This window comes from Neofelis nebulosa, chromosome 3 (genome assembly GCF_028018385.1).
Source record: "Neofelis nebulosa isolate mNeoNeb1 chromosome 3, mNeoNeb1.pri, whole genome shotgun sequence".
Classification (NCBI taxonomy): domain Eukaryota; kingdom Metazoa; phylum Chordata; class Mammalia; order Carnivora; family Felidae; genus Neofelis; species Neofelis nebulosa.
In genome coordinates, this window is record NC_080784.1 from 32,272,758 (window position 1) to 32,293,750 (window position 20,993).

The 20,993-nt window shown below is 43.6% G+C and overlaps 1 long non-coding RNA gene across 1 annotated transcript; it reads right to left on the bottom strand.

The window, feature by feature from the left end:
• Nucleotides 1–10,746: 10,746 nt before the first annotated feature.
• LOC131506558 (uncharacterized) lies at nucleotides 10,747–16,771 on the bottom strand. Its single transcript, XR_009259028.1, has 2 exons — nucleotides 16,055–16,771; nucleotides 10,747–12,254 (listed from the first exon to the last, which is right to left on the bottom strand). It is a non-coding gene; the product is annotated as an uncharacterized LOC131506558 (long non-coding RNA).
• Nucleotides 16,772–20,993: the final 4,222 nt, after the last annotated feature.

The window sequence follows — 20,993 nt, forward strand, 5'->3', positions numbered from 1 at the left end:
TGGGTGGATCTCTGGGAATAAGCATGGGATGTGACGACATAGGTGTCCCATGTCTAAATACAGGGCCTCACTACAGTGGAGGCTCTTCCTAATTAGGCGAGAGCGAGCCAGCCTGTTTCCCAGAAACCCAGTTCTTTCTCTCTCTGCGCGTGTGCAAGTCTCTGGCGTTGGGGAAGGGGCGGTCTTAGTCAGATCCGGCTGCCATAACAAAATACCATAGATTGAGTGGCTTACACAACAGACATTTCTTCCTTATGGTTCTGGAGGCTGGAAGTCCAAGACCAAAGTGCTGGCACAGTTGACAGGTGGTGACGGTCCTTTTCCAAGTTGCAGATGGTGACCTTCTTGCTGTAACCTCACAAGGTACAGAGAGAGATACCTCTCTGGCTTCTTCTTATAAGAGGACTTGTCCCACTGATAAGGGCTCCACCCTCATGATTTAATCATATTCTTCCAAAGGCCCGACTCCAAATGACATCGCATTGGGGATTAGATTTTAACATATGAATTGCAGGGGAAGAGGGAGACAAACATTTAGCCCATAATGGGGGCTTTGCATAAACCCGTTAACTTGGGTCTCTCTCCACCAAGGCTAATCTAGCTACTGCCAGTGCCTAACCCGTCAGGCGTCCATTCCTGTGAGAAGCGCATCCACTGGACATAGACACAGTGTTCCACGATGACTGCCACCGGGCCATACTGGAGTCCTCATACCTTGGAACCAATGGCAAAAAAGGAGACTCCTGAAGTAGCTTGAGTGATTGGTGCTGATTCCAAGTGACTGGGTTACTTCTATATACTGGAGGGAAGGGGATATTTCTGGGACCCAGTGGTTCCAGTGGATGCTCCAAAATTTCCTTAGTACTACCCTGCTCAGCAATGATAGCTAATGAAAAACTATGATGACTAAAAAAAGACAAGACCACCGAGGATTCAGACCCTTTAGGAATAAAGATTTGGGCCACCCTAACAGGTAAAGAACCCCAATCAGCTGAGGAAAAGGGGAACATGGAATAGCCAATGAAAGCTCATGTATAAAAATCCATTTTTATATTAGAATATCAAAAAGATAGTGCAGAGAGTGCCTGAATATCTATGCTTTTCACCCAGTTCCTCCTAATGTCATCATCATCCGTTACGGTGCTACATTTGCAAAACCAAGAAACCAACATTGGTACATTACGAGTCACTAAACCCAAATTTGGCTTTCCATCGATGTTTTTTTCTTCTATTCCAGGGTCCAGTCCATAATATGATTCCTAGATTCACTTGTTACATCTCCTTAGTGTCCTCTGGCCTGTGACAGCTTCTTAGCCCTTCCTTGTTTTCGATGGCCTCGACAATTTTGAGAAGTATGGATGGGTCAGGCATCTTGAAGAATGTCCCTCAAGTTAAGTTGGTCTGACATTTCTCTCATGATTAGAGGGGGGTTACAGGATTTGGGAAAGAATACCACGGAGATGAAGCACTCTTGTTGTCACATCCTATCAGGGGGTATATGACATTCACATGGCATCAGGGGTCTCTCAGCCCTCATCCCTTCGTTAAGGTTGTGCTTGCCAGGTTCCGCACAGGTCGCCATTTACCCCTCTCCATACCGTATGTGTTAACAGTGAGTCACCAAGTCCCGTCCAACCTCAAGGAGCAGGGTGGGGAAGAATTGATCTTCCCCTCTTGGAAGGAGGACACCATCTACAGACGTTATATGGAACTCTTCTATAAGGAACAGTTGTGTCTGTTTGCTTGCTCTCTTGTTTGTTTGTTTGTTAATTAAATCATTTATTTATTGTAGTATGGACTCATTTACACTTTGGGTTCGAATCTAATGCTACTTTATATTCTATAGCTCAGATTGGTCCATTGTAGCCATAGGAAAGCCACTCAAGTTGATGCCTATGTCCTTTGACATACTCCCCATCTTTTTGTTTTTTTGAGCGTCTCCTTACTTTCTGGCACTACAAGATGCCCCAGGCTCATCTTGTGTTTTCCCTGCCCTAGATAGAACTCTGATTCCTTTTTTTAAAGAATAGTATTTAGAAATCAATATCTGGGCACTGGGTGTCCTCATTGCTACGGGGGTGTCATTGCTTCTAGGCCTTCTCATTGGACAAAGCTAGGTGATATGTACGTACATACTACCCCGCATGTATAGACACATCTGTAATTGTTTCTGGATCCACCCACCTGTATACAGAAGTTAGGTGAACCTGAGTTCCTACTGATGTCTCCAACTAAAGCCCAGTACTACAAAGTTCATTCTAGCCTTTCCTGTAACTTTGAGAAAAGGAAGTCTTAAACATTAACTATAGCCTTATAAACAAATAAAAGAAAATAAGTACTCCAGTGGCTTATGCATATTTTCACTTTCTTGGGCCGTGTGTAGTGCATCTCGACTAATGTTTCCCTCTCTCTCACTTTCGTCTTTTTTATTTCATGTCAAAATTTCTTGAGTTTCCAATAGTTTTGGAATATTCCAGGGGGAAGTCTAACTGAATTGGGGAGGTAATTATATCACACAGAGATCGATGCCATGACTGACTCCTCTTGACGCTTCATGTCTCCAATTGGAGGCGGAGGGTGGGAGTCCTGGCATCTTTGCTTATCTGAAAGACGGCCCCAGCCCCACATAGACCCCCCTCCAAGCTCCTGTTTGCTGATGACCTCACCCTCTTCCCTCCCTTGCTCCCGTCCTAGGTGTGGGAGATGCTACCTGCAACACCTTGTTTGTGTGTTACCTCAGTTTCCCCTGTGTGCTTAGTCAGTTCTCCAACTCCAGGGTAGCCAGTTCTCTATGTTAAATTTTCTCAGTTAAAACAGCCAGTTTAGTTTCTGTGTTCCCACCTGGATCCTTGCAGATATTGACCAAGGTATATAAGCATGCAACTAAGAAACCACAAGCAACAGGCAAAATGAAAATGCTGTTCCGGTGTGGCGAGCCCATGGGTGCTTCTGTATCTTCCTCCAAATATTTCTAAAGTCCTGGTATAATTTGGTTTCGTAACTCTGTGCCCTTTCACACTTTCAGGGGACAGTGTGTACCCTGTGCACCAGGACAAGCTCCTCCTATGTGTAATGATAGGTAGGGAGACCAATTTATGTAACTCACTGGTAATTTCCAGATGGGAGGGGATAGAAACCAAGTGCTAGGAGAAAAAGCAAATAGACTACTCATAGAGATGCTATCTAATAGAGAAAAAAAAAAAAAAAGTTTCCTGGTCACAGAAAACAATCCCAGGGTTCAAAAAGAGCACAACATTTTATTACATTAAAAGTGCCACTCTCTTTTACTTGCCCTGACATTTGGAAAGGGATGGGGTACACAGTAAACCGCGGTACACCCAGGAGGAACGAGCTGTGCTTCCGGAAGCATTCTGCAAGGGAGACTGATGTCCTGGCCTGAAGCATCCTGGAAGCGGCATTGCAGGCGTTAGCGCCCTCTGTTGGGACGAATGGACGGCACCCTGGGTGTTCCTGGCTGAATCGTGTCCCCTCCAAAATGCAGCTGTTGAATCCCTAACCTCCAGCCCCTCAGGATGTGATCTGCTTGTAGATCAGGCCTTTAAAGAGGTGATTAAGGTTAAATGAAGACCCTGAGGGTGGGGGCCCTCACGCGGTGTGACTGGTGTCCTGATGAAAAGAGTGCACACGCAGGCGGAAGACCATGTGATGACATAGGGAGAACACAGCCATCTGTAAGCCAAGGAGGGAAACCTCAGAAGAAACCTTGACCCTTCAGGATTGGCTATCTCTTCTCCAGAACTATGAGAAAATAAACGTCTTCCTTAAGCCACCCCATCTATCGCGTTCGTTAGGGCAGCCCTAGCAAACTCATACACTGAGTCTTCAATTACCATGACCACGGCCCCTCCTCCTTTGACCTTACGCCAGAAAAATGCGCATTTCGTTACTAGACAGGGCTGTTCCTCAGACACCCTTTCTCGGTGAAGTGAGGATACCAATGTTTACCCCATTGCTACAGACTCTACTGTTTTGGAATGTTTGTCCCACCACCCAAAGTTAGTTGTTGAAGCCGCCACCTCCAAGATGGCGGTATTTAGAGATGGGGCCACTGAAAAAGGCATCAAAGTTAAATGCGGTCATAAAGGTGGGGTCCTGACCCCAGAGGATCAGTGTCCTTACGAGAAGAGACGCCAGACAGCACTCTCCCCGCCCCCCCACCCCTCCACCGGCACACACACTAAGGAAAGGCCGCATGAGGACAAAGCAAGAGGGCAGCCATCTAAAATCTAAGAAGAGAACTGTCAACCAGAAACCAAAACTGAACCAGCCAGACGTTCATTTGGACTTCCAGCCTCCAGAGCTGTGAGAAAATAAGTTTTTAAGCCACCCAGTCTGTGCTATTTTATTATGGCAGCCTTAGTAAACGGATACGCCCATAGAGATACATTAAGGGGGTAAACAAGAGCATAACCAGCTCCAAATTCAATAAATACTAGCAGCAATTATTAAAAATCTGAGGTCAGTGAGTAGAGAGGAAAGGTGACTTTACTTTTTAATGGCCAGAGTTACCCAAAATGGAAGCGGATCCTTTTGAAGGTATGTCCACCACTATGACGTTCAAACATAAGCCAGAATACTCTTGGAGGCTGTTGCTACAGAGAAGATTCAAGCATTAAAAAGAGGCGGTGAGGTGCCTGGGTGGCTCAGTCGGTTGAGCGTCTGGCTTCGGCTCAGGTCATGAACTTGCAGTTTGTGAGTTTGAGTCCCACGTCGGGCTCTGTGCTGACATCTTAGAGCCTGGAGCCTGCTTCGGATTCTGTGTCTCCCTCTCTCTCTCTCTCTCTGTTCCTCCCCCCTTCGCACTCTGTCTCTCTCTCTCTCTCTCTCTCTCAAAAATAAATAAAAATTAAAAAAATTATTTTTAAATGGTGGGAGAACATGTCTTTTCAGCTCCCTTGGAATCCCAAGAGTTTTTGAAAGTATGCACTGGGATTTTCAAGTTTTTCTTTTTTTTTTAATTAAAAAAAATTTTTTTTACATTTATCCATTTTTGAGAGACAGAGAGAGACAGAGCACAAGTGGCGGAGGGGCAGAGAGAGAGGGAGACACAGAATCTGAAGCAGGGTCCAGGCTCCCAGGCATCAGCACAGAGCCCGATGCGGGGCTCGAACTCACAAACTGCGAGATCATGACCTGAGCCGAAGTCGGATGCACAACCAACTGAGCCACCCAGGCGCCCCTCAAGTTTTTCTAAGATGCCTTACTATCCATTTTCTCTGGTTAAAATACACTCAGTCCTATAAAGTGTTAGTCAATGCCATAAAAAATTATCAGAAAAGGTGTCCTTGTTGAGCTACCCTCTTTTGTGTGTGTGTGTGTGTGTGTGTGTGTGTGTGTGTGTGATGCTTATCGTATTGAAAATTCCCACTTTCGTGTTTCCCTAATATCAGTGTAGCACATTTCTCACAGACCACTTGCCCAGTGATGATAAAGTCCCATACATGCACATACATGAAGAAAAAGCCAACAGGGGCGCCTGGGTGGCTCAGTTGGCTAAGTGTCCGACTCTTGGTTTCCACTCAGGTCATGATCTCACAGTTCGTGAGTTCAAGCCCCACATCGGGCCCTGCGATGACAGTGCAGAGCCTGCTTGGGATTCTCTCTCTCCCTTTCTCTCTGCTCCTGCCCCGCTTGCTCTCTATCTCTCTAAATAAATACATAAATAAAAACTTTAAAAAAAAGAAAAGAAAAGAAAACTCCAACAGAATAGTCCATCTGTGGCTTCCTCAACTATCTCCAACAGAACAGGGCAACCCTAACAGATCTCTCCCTTTTTGGCTTATCACAGGAAACTTCTTCCTTACCCAAGACCCTGCATGGGCTTTAAGGGTTGATATTATTAATTAGCAACTGAGAGGTCTTGGTCAGTGTGCCCTTAGCCCCAAACATGTCCTGGCATTTTTCTCCTTCAGGGAAACCCCTGCCTGGCCTGCCCCGCGTGCTCCATCATCCTGGCCTGGTTTGTGCCTGCAGGACAGCTGACTTAGGCTATCATTTTGGAACCCACTCTCATAGGACACTTCTTGTGTCTCCACCATGAGTTAGACTTACATGTCCTTCTCTGCCCAGTTTCCTCTCCTTGAGGAAAGCCACAAACGGAACTCCTTCGGTTTTAGTGCCCCTCGTATCTGCACACCATTTGGAAGTAACAATTTTGTTACTTTGTGTGTGCTTTGAACACCGTTGAATTTTGTCAAAGATGGACAGCTGTGTGAGGCTGGCCACTGACATCAGCAGATAATAGCTGGGATTCAATCTGTTGGAACCAGGAGCACGGGGATTATGCTGGACGCGCCCTCTCGTGGACAAAGACAATATTGCCTTGGTCTCTGGAAAACTACTGAAAAATTATATAAAACTCTACTAAATCTATTTGGTAGCTTTAGTAAAGTCAAGCATATTATCTTGTCTTGCAAAACTGATTAGTAAGTTTGTTTAATTTTATTGAAGTAGCAAAGTGGCTAGAAGCTTGGGATTTAAAGACAAGACAGCCTGGCTTTGACTCGCAACAAAGCCACTGCTTAACTTTGGTGAATTACTTTAACTCTTTATGTTTCAGTTCCCTACTGTGTGAAATACCATCACACCATCGTAACTGAATAGGTAAATATATGCAAAGTGCTTAGAACAGGGCCAGCACTAAATAAATGCAACTTCTTAATCTTAAAAGATGCTGAGAAGTCAGGTGGCTGATTCAAAATTACCTTCTCCAGAAATCCTTTCTTATTAGCCCTACTTTGATCAGTCCCATAATGGCTAAGAGTCCTATCTCTGAAACTGACACAATCTTTGTGTCAACACTTCAGAGGGTATCTCCTGCCCCCCTCCCCCCCACACTGTAAGCCAGCATGCCCCTGTATCAGAACTAGTCTGATCAGGCCACGCTACTATCCCATGATAGTGATGTGTGACTCCCCTGCTCCTTATAAACCAGGGCCTTACCCTGTTCCTTCTGGTCTGGTACCAGTCAGCGGATCCCTGTTGTGTCTCCCCATCCCTAACCTAACTTTTGTTTTCTGGGCAGCTCTGATCCAGGGCCCTCTTTGCTGATCCCATTCTTCAAAGATGCCTAAATCTTATGCCTGGACCACTGTACCCAATATCTACTGTCACCTGTGATCTCAGGTCACAGGTGGAATATCACAAAATGCTGGGGTGGAAGGCAACAGATTCCTTGGACATGGTAATGATAAGCAACTCCATGAAACGCCACAAAGTGCTCAGAGTTTGTTTTTATTCTATAACTGGATGAGAAAAATGAGATTTGTCTCCACTGTGCCAGAATACACAGAAAATGTTTTTAGAGAAAAATAAAATGCTTAAATCCCCCCAAACCCAACCCCATCATTAAAATACAGATGAAGACCGTGAGATCCAGATAAGCCATGTCAGTTAACCAAAGACAGACGGCTAGTATTGAGAAAACTGGAATTAGAACCCAGAACTCCTGAGCACCAACCGTCCCGGAACCAGAAAGGCTTCTTCCTGGTGCCCCACACAACTTCCTACTGCTTCTAATAACTTCATGATATCACATTTTCAGTCTAAAACACCTGTGTGTCTCACAAATGTGAGTATTCTTATTAAATAAGATTCAAAGTTGGGGTGCCTGGGTGGCGCAGTCGGTTAAGCGTCCGACTTCAGCCAGGTCACGATCTCGCGGTCCGTGAGTTCGACCCCGCGTCGGGCTCTGGGCTGATGGCTCGAAGCCTGGAGCCTGTTTCCGATTCTGTGTCTCCCTCTCTCTCTCTGCCCCTTCCCCGTTCATGCTCTGTCTCTCTCTGTCCCAAAAATAAATAAAAAACGTTGAAAAAAAAATTTAAAAAAATAAAAATAAAAAAAATAAATAAGATTCAAAGTTGAATTATGATGGAAAACGGGTTCATCAACCCCTTCCAGACCTGATGGGAAATTTATAGCAGTGACAAGAATGAATTTGAAGGGAAGTCACACTGGTAATATGCTTTAACCAAGGGACATGGAACTTGAAGGAAGAATTGCCCCACAGCTCACCGATGCTCTGTTTATTTGTTTTTAATATTTGAACGTTATATGTATATTTCATCTGTTTCTGATACACAACAACAGATGGGATATGCGCACCAGTCCTGGGGGAAATGGCCGAAACAATGGGAGAGGTGACAAACATTGAAAATTTTGGAATCAGGAAAGCAAATGGTCTGTCATACTGGCCTAAAGACATTAATGACGTAGCAAGCTCAAAAGGACTGAACCATCAAGAAGGCTGTTTAACATTAGCATCAACTTGTTTAACATTGCAGAGGTCCCCCCCAAAATTCAGGAATCTGCAGCACCCAGATACCTTCACATTTATCCACGTAGTTCCCGTTTCCTTTCTTCTTCGTTCACTTTGTGTGATCGACACTTCCATCTGGCATCATTTTCATTCTGCCTGAAAGATTTCCTTTAACATTTCTTGCAGTGTGTGTCTGCTGGTGATAAATTCTGAGAGCATTTTCTTTATAAATAAAAAGCCATTATTTCATCTTCAGTTTTGAACAGTATTGAGCTTGGTAAAGAATTCCAAGCTGATAGTTTTTTCTGGTGGTGCCTTCCTCCACTATCCCCTGGGTTGCATTGCTTCCTAGGAGAGGTCTGCTGTCTTTCTTAAATTGTTTCTTCGTATACGTTTCTTTCTCTGCCTGCTCATTGTTTATTTTTTATTTTTATGAGTAGACTTTACTTTTTACAACAGTTTAATTTAGATAAAAGTTGAGAGGAAAACATAGAGTGTTCCCATATACCTTCCCTCTTCCCATACAGTTTTCTCTATTTTTAACATCTTGCCTTAGTATGGTACATTTGTTACCATTAATAAACCAATATTGACGCATCATTAACTAAAGTCCTTAGTTTATATAAGGGTTCATTTTTTTGCGTTGTATAGTTCTGTGGGTTTTCACAGATGCATAATATCCATTACCGTACCATAAAGAATGGTTTTACCACCCTAAAAATTTCCTGTAGTTCATCTACTCATTCCTCCCTCCCTGCCTGCCTCCGAGCCTCGGGCAATGACCGACCTTTTTAATGTTTCTACAGTTTTGCCTTCTCTGAGTGCTCTGTCTTTATTGTGATAAAATTTACAGAACATAAAATTTACCATTTTAACCATTTTTAAGTAAAAATTCAGTGGCATTAAATATATTCACGGTCTTGTGCAATCATCTCCACTATCCATGTCCCAGAACTTCTTCATCATTCCAAATAGAAACTCTGTACCCATTAAACAGTAACTCTTCATCCCCGCCCTTTCCCACACCTCCAATAACCTCTATAGTGCTTTCTGTCTCTGTGTATTTGCTTATTCTCGATACTTCATATAAGTGGAATCATATAATATTTGTGCTTTTGTGTCTGATAGATTTCACTCATTGTTATTCACTAATGTCCTCAAAATTCACCCATGCTGGAGCACATCTCAGAATTTCATTTCTTTTTGTGATTGAATAACATTCCCCTGGATGCACATATCACATTTCTCATCCATTCATCTGTCAAACAACTAAGTTGTTTTCATCTGTTAGCTTTTCTGAATAACGCTGCTATAAACAAAGGTGTGTGAGTACTGTTTGAATTTCTACTTTCAATTCTTTGAGTCCTACGACTATAAGTGAAATTTCTCTGGTTGCTTTTAAGATTTTTCTCTTTATCCTTGGTTTTAAGCAATTTAATTATAATGTACCTTGATACCGGTTTTTTGTTGTGGTGATGGAGCAGCTGCTGCTTGGAATTTGTGAAGTTTCCTGGATCTGTGGAATTATCCTTTTCATCAAACTCGAAAATGTTTCAGCCATTATTTCTTTTTTCTGCCCCCTCTTCCCTTCTTCTTTGAAAACTTCAATTACATATATATTAGGCTGTTTGAAATTGCTTCGCAGTTCATTGATGCTCTATTTTTAGCTTTCTTCTGCTTTGAGTTGCATTCTGGACAGTTTCTAAGGCTATGTCTTCAAGTTTACTAATGCTTTCTTCTGAAATGTCTAATCTTCTATTAATCCCATCCAGTATATTTCTCATCTAAAACTGTAACTTTCGGGGCGCCTGGGTGGCGCAGTCGGTTAAGCGTCCGACTTCAGCCAGGTCACGATCTCGCGGTCCGTGAGTTCGAGCCCCGCGTCAGGCTCTGGGCTGATGGCTCGGAGCCTGGAGCCTGTTTCCGATTCTGTGTCTCCCTCTCTCTCTGCCCCTCCCCCGTTCATGCTCTGTCTCTCTCTGTCCCAAAAATAAATAAAAAACGTTGAAAAAAAAATTAAAAAAATAAATAAATAAATAAATAAATAAATAAAACTGTAACTTTCATCTCTAGATCCTTGATTTGAATTTTTATAATCTTCCATATGTCTGATTAACACAGTCCATCTTTCCTTTATCTCCTTGAACATATAGAAATTGGTTCTAATACTTGTTTTAATGCCTTTGTCTACTAATTCTATCATCCGTTTCATTTCTATGTCTTTCTATTGACACAGTGTCTATTTTTCTCATCACAATAGGTTATATTTTCCTGCTTCTTTGCATGCCTGATCATTTTTTATTGGATGTCAGAGATTGTGAGTATTTGTTTGGTACTAGACATTTTGTAATGTCTGAAAATATGCTTGAGCGTTGTTCTGGAATGCAGTTAAACTACTTGGGAATAGTTTTACCCTTTCATGTCTTAGATTTATGTTTGGTTAAGTAGGACCAGGCAGTATTAGTTCGGGGCTGATTTTGCCCCAGTACTGAGGCAAAGCTAACCTTTTTTGGGTATTCTGTTGGATGCCCTGTGAATTATGAGGGTTTTTTTTTTTTTACTTTGTTTTGTGAGAATAGGAACCATTCCTGATCCTATGTGAGCTGAGTGATTGCTCCTTCTAATCCTTTTGGGTGGTTTTACTAGGCTTGGGTGATTTCCTCACATGCTGGCACTGATCAGTTTCCCACTGAAAAACTCAAGGCGGACCTTCTGCCAATCATCAGAGCACTTTCTATGCAGTTTTCTTCTGATTCTCTGCCCTCTGAGCTTTAAGAGTATTTGCTCATTGTACTCCCAGCTCCATATCTTCAACTCAGCTTCTGCAGACATACCACAGGGTCAGAGGCAACAAGAACTGACATGGTTTCAGACCATCCTCTGGGGCACCAGTCCCCTCTGTGGCTTCTACCCCGTCCTTGACATCCATCTTCTCTTCCTGATTCCCTGTCCTATGGACTTGAAGTTCCAGCATCAGACATGGAGACCACATACTCACAGAGACTACTTAACCAGCTCCCTCAATTGTGTGGGGCTCCTTCCTCTAACAATCCCTTGATCCCCTATTCTTCTGTGTATTTTTACCCTTTTTACTATGGGTTCTACTTCTCTGGTTGAACACAGGCTAACACTCTTGGAATTTTTAAACAAGCTTTGCCTGCTTCCTGGGATGGGAATAGGGCAGATTGTGTGTGGAGCCTGGCTTGGGGGAGTCGGAGCAGGAACGTCATATGCACAAGAAGCCTGCATCAAGAGGCAACCAAGGGCCACCACCAAAGAGGGGGCAGCCAAGCTTTCAAAGGGCAAAGAGTGGGGCTGAGGGGTGGAGCCAAGGGACAGTTACTAGGGGTCAAATTCAAAACACGAAGGGCCAACCTGATGTGGAGACTACTTAAAAATAAACTCTTAATAAAACAAAAAAGAACCAGCTTGAGTGGCTGGTGGTGACAAGGGTCACACTTGTGCCATAAAAGTGGTCAAAGTGGTCAGGGTTGAGTAGAACAGAGATTAGCTTTAGAAGCCAGCGACCCCTCCTCACTACACCCCCCACCCCATGCACCCTGATCAGGGTCTGTTTGCGTCGGACAATTTGCATCTTGTATCAGTCAATATCACGACAGGAAAACAGAAGCCACTCTGGACGGAGTAAAACAGGATGCGATGCGGCGAATCGGTTACAAACGTGTTGGCCAAACTGGAGAAGGTAAAAATGGGTTGAGGATGGGGATCGTCCAGAGATCAGGAATCTGCTACCTGGACTGGAGCTGCTGCTGTGGTTTCTGGAACTCTGTCGCTGCTTTGACCACAGCGACGTTGTTGGAACCCGTTATCACCAGCCGCGGCTGCTGCTTCCAGCGCCACACACAGGGAGAGGCTCCTCTTCTGGTCCCCCACTGGTGCCTCCTGCTGACAGGGCTTCCCCGGTAAACAGCTCGCAGGGGAGTCTGAGAAATGCAGTTGTTGGACTCCTGGCCCCCTGCAAAATAGATAAGAATACAGAAGGGCAGCAATGGAGCCGAGTGACAGCAGCCAGCACCTCACACACACACACACACACACACACACACAGTGCTCTTGTTTTCCCAGACTGGCTAGAGGAAGAGGGAAGATGTCTTTGCAAGTGGGTCTATCCCGGGGAGAGACGTGGACGAAAGAGGAGGCAGCATTAAATCTGCTCCCGCCTGGTCCCACGGGGCTGATTCAGATCCATCCCGGAGCAAAATCAGAAAAGCCAGCAGCTGTTTTCTTGAAAGTCTTTGTGAGCAGAGAGCAGTCGGGCCCAAGGCACAGACTGTCAGGGATCTGTAGGGATCAAGTGTGTTGGATGGCATGCAAGTGAGCTCTGCAGCCGGACGGAGTTTGTAAAGCCCTGAGGAGCCCTGTGTTACATTGCTCGGGCTGCCTTCACAAAACACCACAGACCGTGTGGATTAAACAAGAGACATTTCTTTTCCCACAGCTCTGGAGGCTGGACGTCCGAGATCAAGGTGCCGGCATGCCTGGCCTTCTGCCGAGGCGTCCCTCCTTGGCTTGTAGGTGGCCGCCTTCTGTACCCTCACGGTCCTTCCTCTGTGTGTGCATCCCTGTGTGTCTCTCTCTTTCTCATTTCACAAGGACACAAGCATATTAGGTTAATGACTAATGACCTCATCTTAACTTAATCACCTCTTTACAGACCCTATCTCCCCAGTCACATTCTGAGGCTCTGGGGGTTAGGACATCGATATATGAATGGGGGGTGGGGGCGGGGCGGGAAGGGGAAACATTTCAGACTGCAACCCTGGAAGTTTGCAGAGTCAGGGGACCCAGAGAATCCTCAGGAATGCCACGCTTCCTGATGGGAGCAACCCAGGTGATGCCTTCAACTTAAGAAGCACATTAGAAGCACATTAAGCACATTAAGATTAAGAAAATGCACCAGCACCTGGGTGGCTCAGTGGGTTGAGCGTCTAACTCTTGACTTTGGCTCAGGTTATGATCCCAGGGTCGTGGGATTGAGCCCTGAGCTGGGCTCCGTCCTGAGCGTGGAGTCTGCTTGAGATTCTCTCTCTGTCTCTCCCTCTGCCCCTCCCCCACATGCACAAGCGCTCTCTCTCTCTCTCTCTCTCTCTGTCAAATTAAAGAAAATTAAGAGGATGCATACACTACTTCAGCAGAACTCATCTGACCACTGTCAGCTAATTTATAATTTTGGAGGTAGCTGAGGCCGCTTCTCAAACATTCTTGTGTGTACAAATCCTGGGAGCGTGGGAGCGCACAGATTCTGATTCAGTGGGTCGGGGTGAGACTCGAGATTCTGCATTTCTACATACTCCTAGGGACCACCCGTGCTGCGGGTCTGCAAACCGTAACCATGGTCGCAAGACAGTGGGTCTCAATCCTAACCATGTGAGAATCTGGGGCGTCCCTAAAACCCCCCAGATCTGGGCTATACCTTCCACCGATGCAATCAGAATGCCGATCTCGGGGCCGGGCATCAGTGTTCGCAAAGCTTCCCAGGCAGTTCCAACGTACAGCCGAGATGGCAGAACATGTCTATTGATGAATTCCCACTACCCAAAGTGGGGAAAAAAGACAATTCCTCCAGCTGTATCTTCACCGTGCCCCCCTCCACCAGGCGGTTTTGACACCAGGTGGCATGCAAATGACAGCCAGTGACCCTGCATTGTTCTGGCAGTGCCAGAAACAGGGGCAGGTTTCAAGCGTGGCCCTGGGTCGCCACCAGAGACAGAGAGGCAGACCAGTTCTTAAGGACGGGGGGGAACGCTGGGGACTCCCGAAATAACTAGGGGAGAATCTGGGGAAGCTGAAGTGTCGCGTCAGCATGTCAGAGATAGGGAGTTAGCGAGATCTGGGTGTCGGTTTCATTTTTATTTTTTTTTTAACATTTTATTTATTATTGAGAGACAGAGCACGAGCAGGGGAAGGGCAGAGAGAGAGAGAGAAGGAGACGCAGAATCCAAAGCAGGCTTCAGGCTCTGAGCTGCCAGCCCAGAGCCCGACTTGGGGCTCAAACTCATGGACTGCAAGATCATGCCCTGAGCCAAAATCAGACGCTTAACCAACTGAGTCGCCCAGGTGCCCCCGGGTGTCAGTTTTCAAGTGACTTCTTTCACATCTGCAGTCTGGTGAGATGCGGGACATTCAGGTAACGCAGGTTCAAAGGCCGGGGCAGTAGGCAAGGCACAGGGAGATACGGTGGCAGGCAGAAAACCGTATGTTGTCTGAGAAACTGTGTGGCATTTGGGAGGTTGGGAAGTGGTCACCAGTCACAGGCCTGAGTGCTATTGTGCTAAGTGTTCTTGTGAGTAAAAGGTCCAAAGAAGGAGGGCCAGTCTGGACTCATAGGGACACTGGACTGAGGGTTGTATGTCTGGGAAAGGCTAATTCCATTAGCAGTTTTCTTTCTTAGTATATTTAGGCAAAGGTTATTGGACATCCTAACATGCCCCCTGTACATGAACCTTCAGAATAAAGAACGAGATTTAACTTATGGCAAATACAAAATCATATACCAGGGGCATCTGGGCGACTCAGTCGGTTAAGCAACTGCCTCTTGATTTCGGCTCAGGTCATGATCTCACGGTCATGGAATCAAGCTCTGAGCTGAGCTCTGCATTGGGCTCCACCTTGGGCCCAGCGCTCTCTCTCCCTCTGCCCCTGCTCTGCTTTTTTGCTCACGCTTTCTCTCTCTAAAGAAAAAGAAAGATCAAATACTAAGTGTACAGACTTCAACAGGAAGCCGGGTTTCCTCCCCATCTCAGTCTCCTGCCTCAGCTCCCGGTCTCTGAAGAAGCCACACCTGAGCCCCCTGAAGAGCCAGAATTTGGAGAAAGCCTGACACTATTGTAAGCCAGGGTTAGCCAAGAGCAAGTTATAGCAATTAAATTTTAAAATGCCTTTTGAGGGGCGCCTGGGTGGCTCAATCGGTTCAGCATCTGACTTCGGCTCAGGTCGTGATCTTGCGGTCCGTGAGTTCGAGCCCCGCATCAGGCTCTGTGCTGACAGCTCAGAGCCTAGAGCCTCTTTCAGATTCTGTGTCTCCCTCTCTCTGACCCTCCCCTGTTCATGCTCTGTCTCTCTCTGTCTGAAAAATAAACGTTAAAAATATTTTTTTTACATAAATAAATAAATAAATAAAATGCCTTTTGATCCTTTCCTCAAACCTTCCTGCCCCACCCCATTTTTACCCCCGTGATCCTAAAAACAAGAGAGACAAAAGGAAATGGGGGAAAGAAGAAAAAAATGACTATGCTCCTTCCATAGGTCCTGTTTGAGGTTTGTCCTGTTATGAATTGTGTCCCCCCCAAAACTCATATGTTGAAGTTCAACCCCCAGCATCCCAGAACATGACTGTATTTGGAGATAGGGTCTTTAAAGGGCTCATTAAGTTAAAACATAAAATGATCAGTGGGCCATAATCCAATGATTTGTGTCCTTCTATGGAGATTAAGACAGACACGTACAGAGGACCATGTGAGAACCCAGGGAAAGGACGGCCGCTTGCAAGCCGAGGAGAGAGGGCTCAGAGGAAACTTGACATCTTGATCTCAAGCCTCTTAGCCTCCAGAATTTTGAGAAAACGAATTTCTGTTGTTGAAACCACCCAGCCTGCGGCACTTTGCTACGGAAGCCCGAGCAAACTAATCTACTCCCCAACCACAGATCAGCCTGGGATTGGGACAAATGGTAAAACAGCAGGATGTGGAGTTTGGGGCTGGTCTTTTTCGTTGTGAAACTAGTTTGCAACTGTCAAATGAGACTTGTTTTTATTACTGAAAGCAATCTAAATGCTGCAGGCCCCGCAGGAGACACTGTCAAGGGGCAGGAAGCACAGCGCAGAGCTGGTCTGATGGCAGTGCTGGAGGAGATACAAGTCGTTTCCCGTTTGGACCCCACAGAGTTCAGCCTGTTCAATAAACCCAATACACTCAGCATAGTTTTGTGTCCTCTGTTGGCCTCTTTTTTCTTCAGAGTCTTTCTTCTCTCAAAAATATCTTTTTGAAATCCTTTTGCTCAATGTTTTTCGGATTCTCAGAATTCTTTTAAAGAGAAAGAATTCTTTCGAAGATCTTCAATGTTAGGATCTGAGTGTTTTTATACCGCTTCTAAATGTTTAGTGTCCAGCCATCATAGGATGAATAGGACTTTGCATCTCAAGATATTTTTTCATGAATAATGTCCTATGGCAGTGTGGTCTCTCAGGCTTATTTAAAACCCTTGTGTATCGAACCATGAATTCAATTTACAGAACCACTTCAGGTATGAATCATCTATATGAATCTGGCCACTCTCCGCCATGAAGAAACAATGGGACTAGCTCAACGATGATCACTCTGAGTATTTCCTGGATGAAACACATCCTGGGCCACAGCAGTTAAGACTCTTCTATTATGAACAACCGATTTGGGTTAGCTCCTTAAAGGGAGTGGGGAAGAATTGTACTGGGAAACACTGAATTTGTAATCATTCGTACGAATTAAGGAGCCAAGACTTAGGCTCCCTCCAGGAGCACAGGGAGCAGGAATGCACCGAACCTTTCCTTGTGGGTTACATTCTTGTGACTCAGCTCTTCTGACTTTCAGACTCCGCTTCTTTGCTCAAACACACACAACGGACTATCACTGAACCATAAAAAAAAAAAAAGGAAATTGTGCACGTGCTAAAGGATGTGGCTAAACCTTGAAGACATTATGCTCAGTGAAATCAGCCAGTCAAAATAGGACAAATACTCTAGGATTCCACTTATATGAGGTACCCCACAGTAGTAAGATTAGTAGAGACATAAAATAGAAGGGGCAGGGCAGGGAGGCGGCAGGGGTGGGGGGAGAGTGAGGAGTTGTTGCATGGGTCCGGATGTTCAGTTTGGGAAGATGGGAGTTCCGGAGGCAGATCGGGGTGGTGGTTGTGCAAGAATGTGAATGTGCTTCATGTTGCTGGAGTATACACTTACATATGGTAAAAAATATTTAAAAAGCAAAAAGAAAGGAAAAGAAGAAAGAAAAAGAGACAAGAAAGAGAAATGGTTACCAAGAGACCAAATCACAACTCTGATTCTGATGCCAGGAGCTAATCCCACTCCAGAGACAACAGGCTCATGACTCCGTTATCAAACAGACAGAGCAGACCCTAAGAAATAGGCAACAGGGGTTGATTCGCCCAGGAAGAGAATTGATGTTGAGTGATGACTGGATGCACACCCCGTCATCGATAACTGGGTGCTCATCGTCAGGATCAGATAGTAAATCCTACCAAACATTTTAGAAAGAAATAATATCAATTCTACACAAGTTCTTTCAGAGACTGAGGAGAAAATACTTCAAAATGTATTAGATAAAACCAACGTCATGTGGCTATTAATCCAAAGACATTGCAGTAAAGAAAACTCAGGTCAGTATTTCTCATGAACACAGATATAAAAATTCTAAATAAAAGTTTAGCAAATTGAATCAAACAATGTAATGGAAGGATAGATAATACATTGAGGCAGTGTATCCCAGGAAAGCAAAGTTGGTTCAACATTTGAAAATCAATCTATGTAATCTATGTAATCCATCATATTAACAAATTTTCAACTAAAAAGCATAAAGTCATCTCAATAAAGAAAAAACATTTGAAAAAAGACCCAACATATATTCCTGATTTAAAAAAAAACTCAGGAAACAAAGAATAGAAAGGAATTTCCTTAACCTTATAAAGAATATTTATAAAAATCTTGCAGATGACATATTTAACATAAAAACTAAATGTCTTCCTCATAATATCAGGAACATGATCAAGATTTCTGTTCTCTCTGCTTCTATTCAACAGTGAACTACAGATTCTAGCCAATGTAATAAGGCATGAAAAAGAAATAAAGGCACGAAGGTTGAAAAGAAAGAAATTAAATTATTTTTATTTGCAGACAAACTAATTGTCTAGAAAGAAAACTTAATGGGATCTGAGGTGCTTGGGTGTGTCTGTCAGTTAAGCATCTGACTCTTGATTTCTGCTCCAGTCATGATCTCCTGGTTGTGAGATTGAGCCCCATCTCAGGCTCCACACTGAGTGTGGACCCTGCTTGGGATTCTCTCTCTCACTCTCTCCCTGCCACCCCTCTCTAAATAAATAAATATTCTTTTTTAAAAAATTCAGTGGGATCTACAAAAAGCTACTGACACAAGCAAGATTAGCAACATTGCAAGATCCACATGCAAAGATCAACTGTGTATCTAAACCCTAACAACAAAGTAAAACTTTTTAAACAATCCCACCTAAAATAGCATCAAAAATACAAAAGAGAGGAAAATAGGACAAAAATGAAAGATCTGTACATTAAAAATGTACATGCTCTGCCCTCAAGTGGAATATAACTCTTCACTCCTTAAGGAGTATGAGACACACGTGACGACATTTTTACAAAGAGTACGTAAAGAAGGAAAAAGTACGTAAGTACGTAAAGTACTTAAAGTACAAAAAGTACGTAAAGAAGGAAAAAATAACTTCACAGTAGAAAAACCTGAAAAACACAGCCTCGACCAGGTGATCGAGATTCACATCAACAGTGATAAGTCAGGCTGACAGAGTATACCCTTCGTGTGATGTGATGAGATAAACGTGATGAAATGTGATGAAATGTGATAAATGTGATGAAAATGACACTTTACCTCTGTGGCCATCCTCCCAAAACCAGTAAGCCCAGTCTCATCATGAGAAAAGCATCAGACAAATCCCTCCTGAGGGACTTGCTTCAAAGTACCCAACCAGCACGCTTCAAAACTATCAAGATCATCAAAAACAAGGAAAGTCCGCGAAACTATCACAGCTAAGAGGTGCCTCAAGAGACAAGACAACTTGTCTCTCTAGAAGAGATCTCATATCATAAAAAGGCACATCAGGTTAAAAACTAAGGAAAGATGAGTAAAATATGGGCTTTAGTTACTAATAATGTATCAATATTGGTTTATTAAGTGTGACAAAATGTTTCATATTTACTGAAGATATTAATGTTAGGAGAACCTGCCATGGGGCATGGCAAATCTCTGTACTGTCTTCACAGTTTTTCTGTATCTCTAAAACTATTACAAAGGCAAAATAGATTTAAAATAAAAGCCCACATGCTGCAAGTAATTTTATAAAAGCCTTAAAAAATGGAGAGATATACCATTTTATGGATTAGAAAGCGCAAGGTTGTTAAAATGTCAATTCTCTCCCATATTGACCCACTACACAATCCTAATCAGGCTTTTTCTGTAAAAACTGGCAAACTCATTCTAAAGTTCCTATGAAAACACAACAAATTTGAGAAAGGAGAACAGATTCTGAAGACAAACACTGATTTTGAGACTTCTCAAGATAGTGAATTACTGGCGTCAAGATACACAAATAAGACAATGCCACAGAGTATGAAGTCCAGAAATAGGTCCACGCGCATATGGACATCTGCTTTTTAATGGAAGTACAAAGGCATTTCTGTGGAGAATGGAAAGACAATCCCACAGTACAGGGAGAAAATCGTTGCAAGATACATTTTTGATAAAAACTTGAATGCAGAATAATTTTTCTTAATTTTATTTTATTTTTAAACTCTCAAAACTTGATACGATGAAGTGCCAAAGAAGGTATACAGACTGAAAACAAGCATATGGAAAGATGTTTTGACATTATGCATCACTGAGGAAATACAATTTAAATATTAAAAAGACTGATCCTACCACATGTTGGTTAGGGGAAGAAGCATCTAGAACTCTCATACACTACCGGTGGAAATTGCAGAATAGTTTGGCGATTTTTTTTTTTAAGTGAAACATGCCATGTGATCTAGCCATTCCATTCCTAGGTATTTACATACAGAAGCCTATGCCCCTACAAAGACTGTACCTGGAAGGTCACAGCAGTTTTGTTTTTATAAATTTCCTTTTAACGTTTATTTTTGAGAGGGACAGAGACAGAGTGGGAGCGGGGGAGGGGCAGAGAGTGAGGGAGACACAGAATCCGAAGCAGGCTCCAGGCTCCCAGCCGTCAGCACAGGGCCCGATGCAGGGGCTCGAACCCACAAACCGCGAGATCATGACCTGAGCCGAAGCTGGAGCCACTGTGGCGCCCCCGTCACTGCAGTTTTTATTGTAGTAACAAAAGAGAGGAAATAGTCCAAATGGTTGTCAACAAGTGAGGATAAACAACTTATCTATGCAAGATAACACCATCCAGCAATGAAAGGGAATGAACTATTGATATACACAACAACATAGATGAATATAAAAGTAACTATACTAAGAGAAGCCAGATGAGAAGAAAGAATCCAGGGAAAATGAATCATACATCCTATAGGATTCCGTTTGTATGAAATTCTAGATCTTGCAAATTAGCTGATGTCAACAGAAAGCAGATCAATGGTTGCCTGGGAATAGGGATTGAAGGCAGAGAGGGAAGGGGGAGAGGAATTACACAGCCACAGTGAAACATGGGGGCATATGCTCCTTGTCTTTATTATGGTGATGGTTTCATAAAAGCATACATGTGTTTAAACATCAAATTGGACACTATAAATACATGTAACTTAGTATATGTTGATTATACCTCAATGAAGCTGTTCAAATACTAACAGAATTTTTAAATATTTTTTAAAGCAAATGATGACTTAGGGAAACATTTGCCAATACATTACAGCAAAGGGGTAATTATCTGCACAAAAAGGCTTCATACAAATCAATGGGAAAAAATAAGCACTATAAAT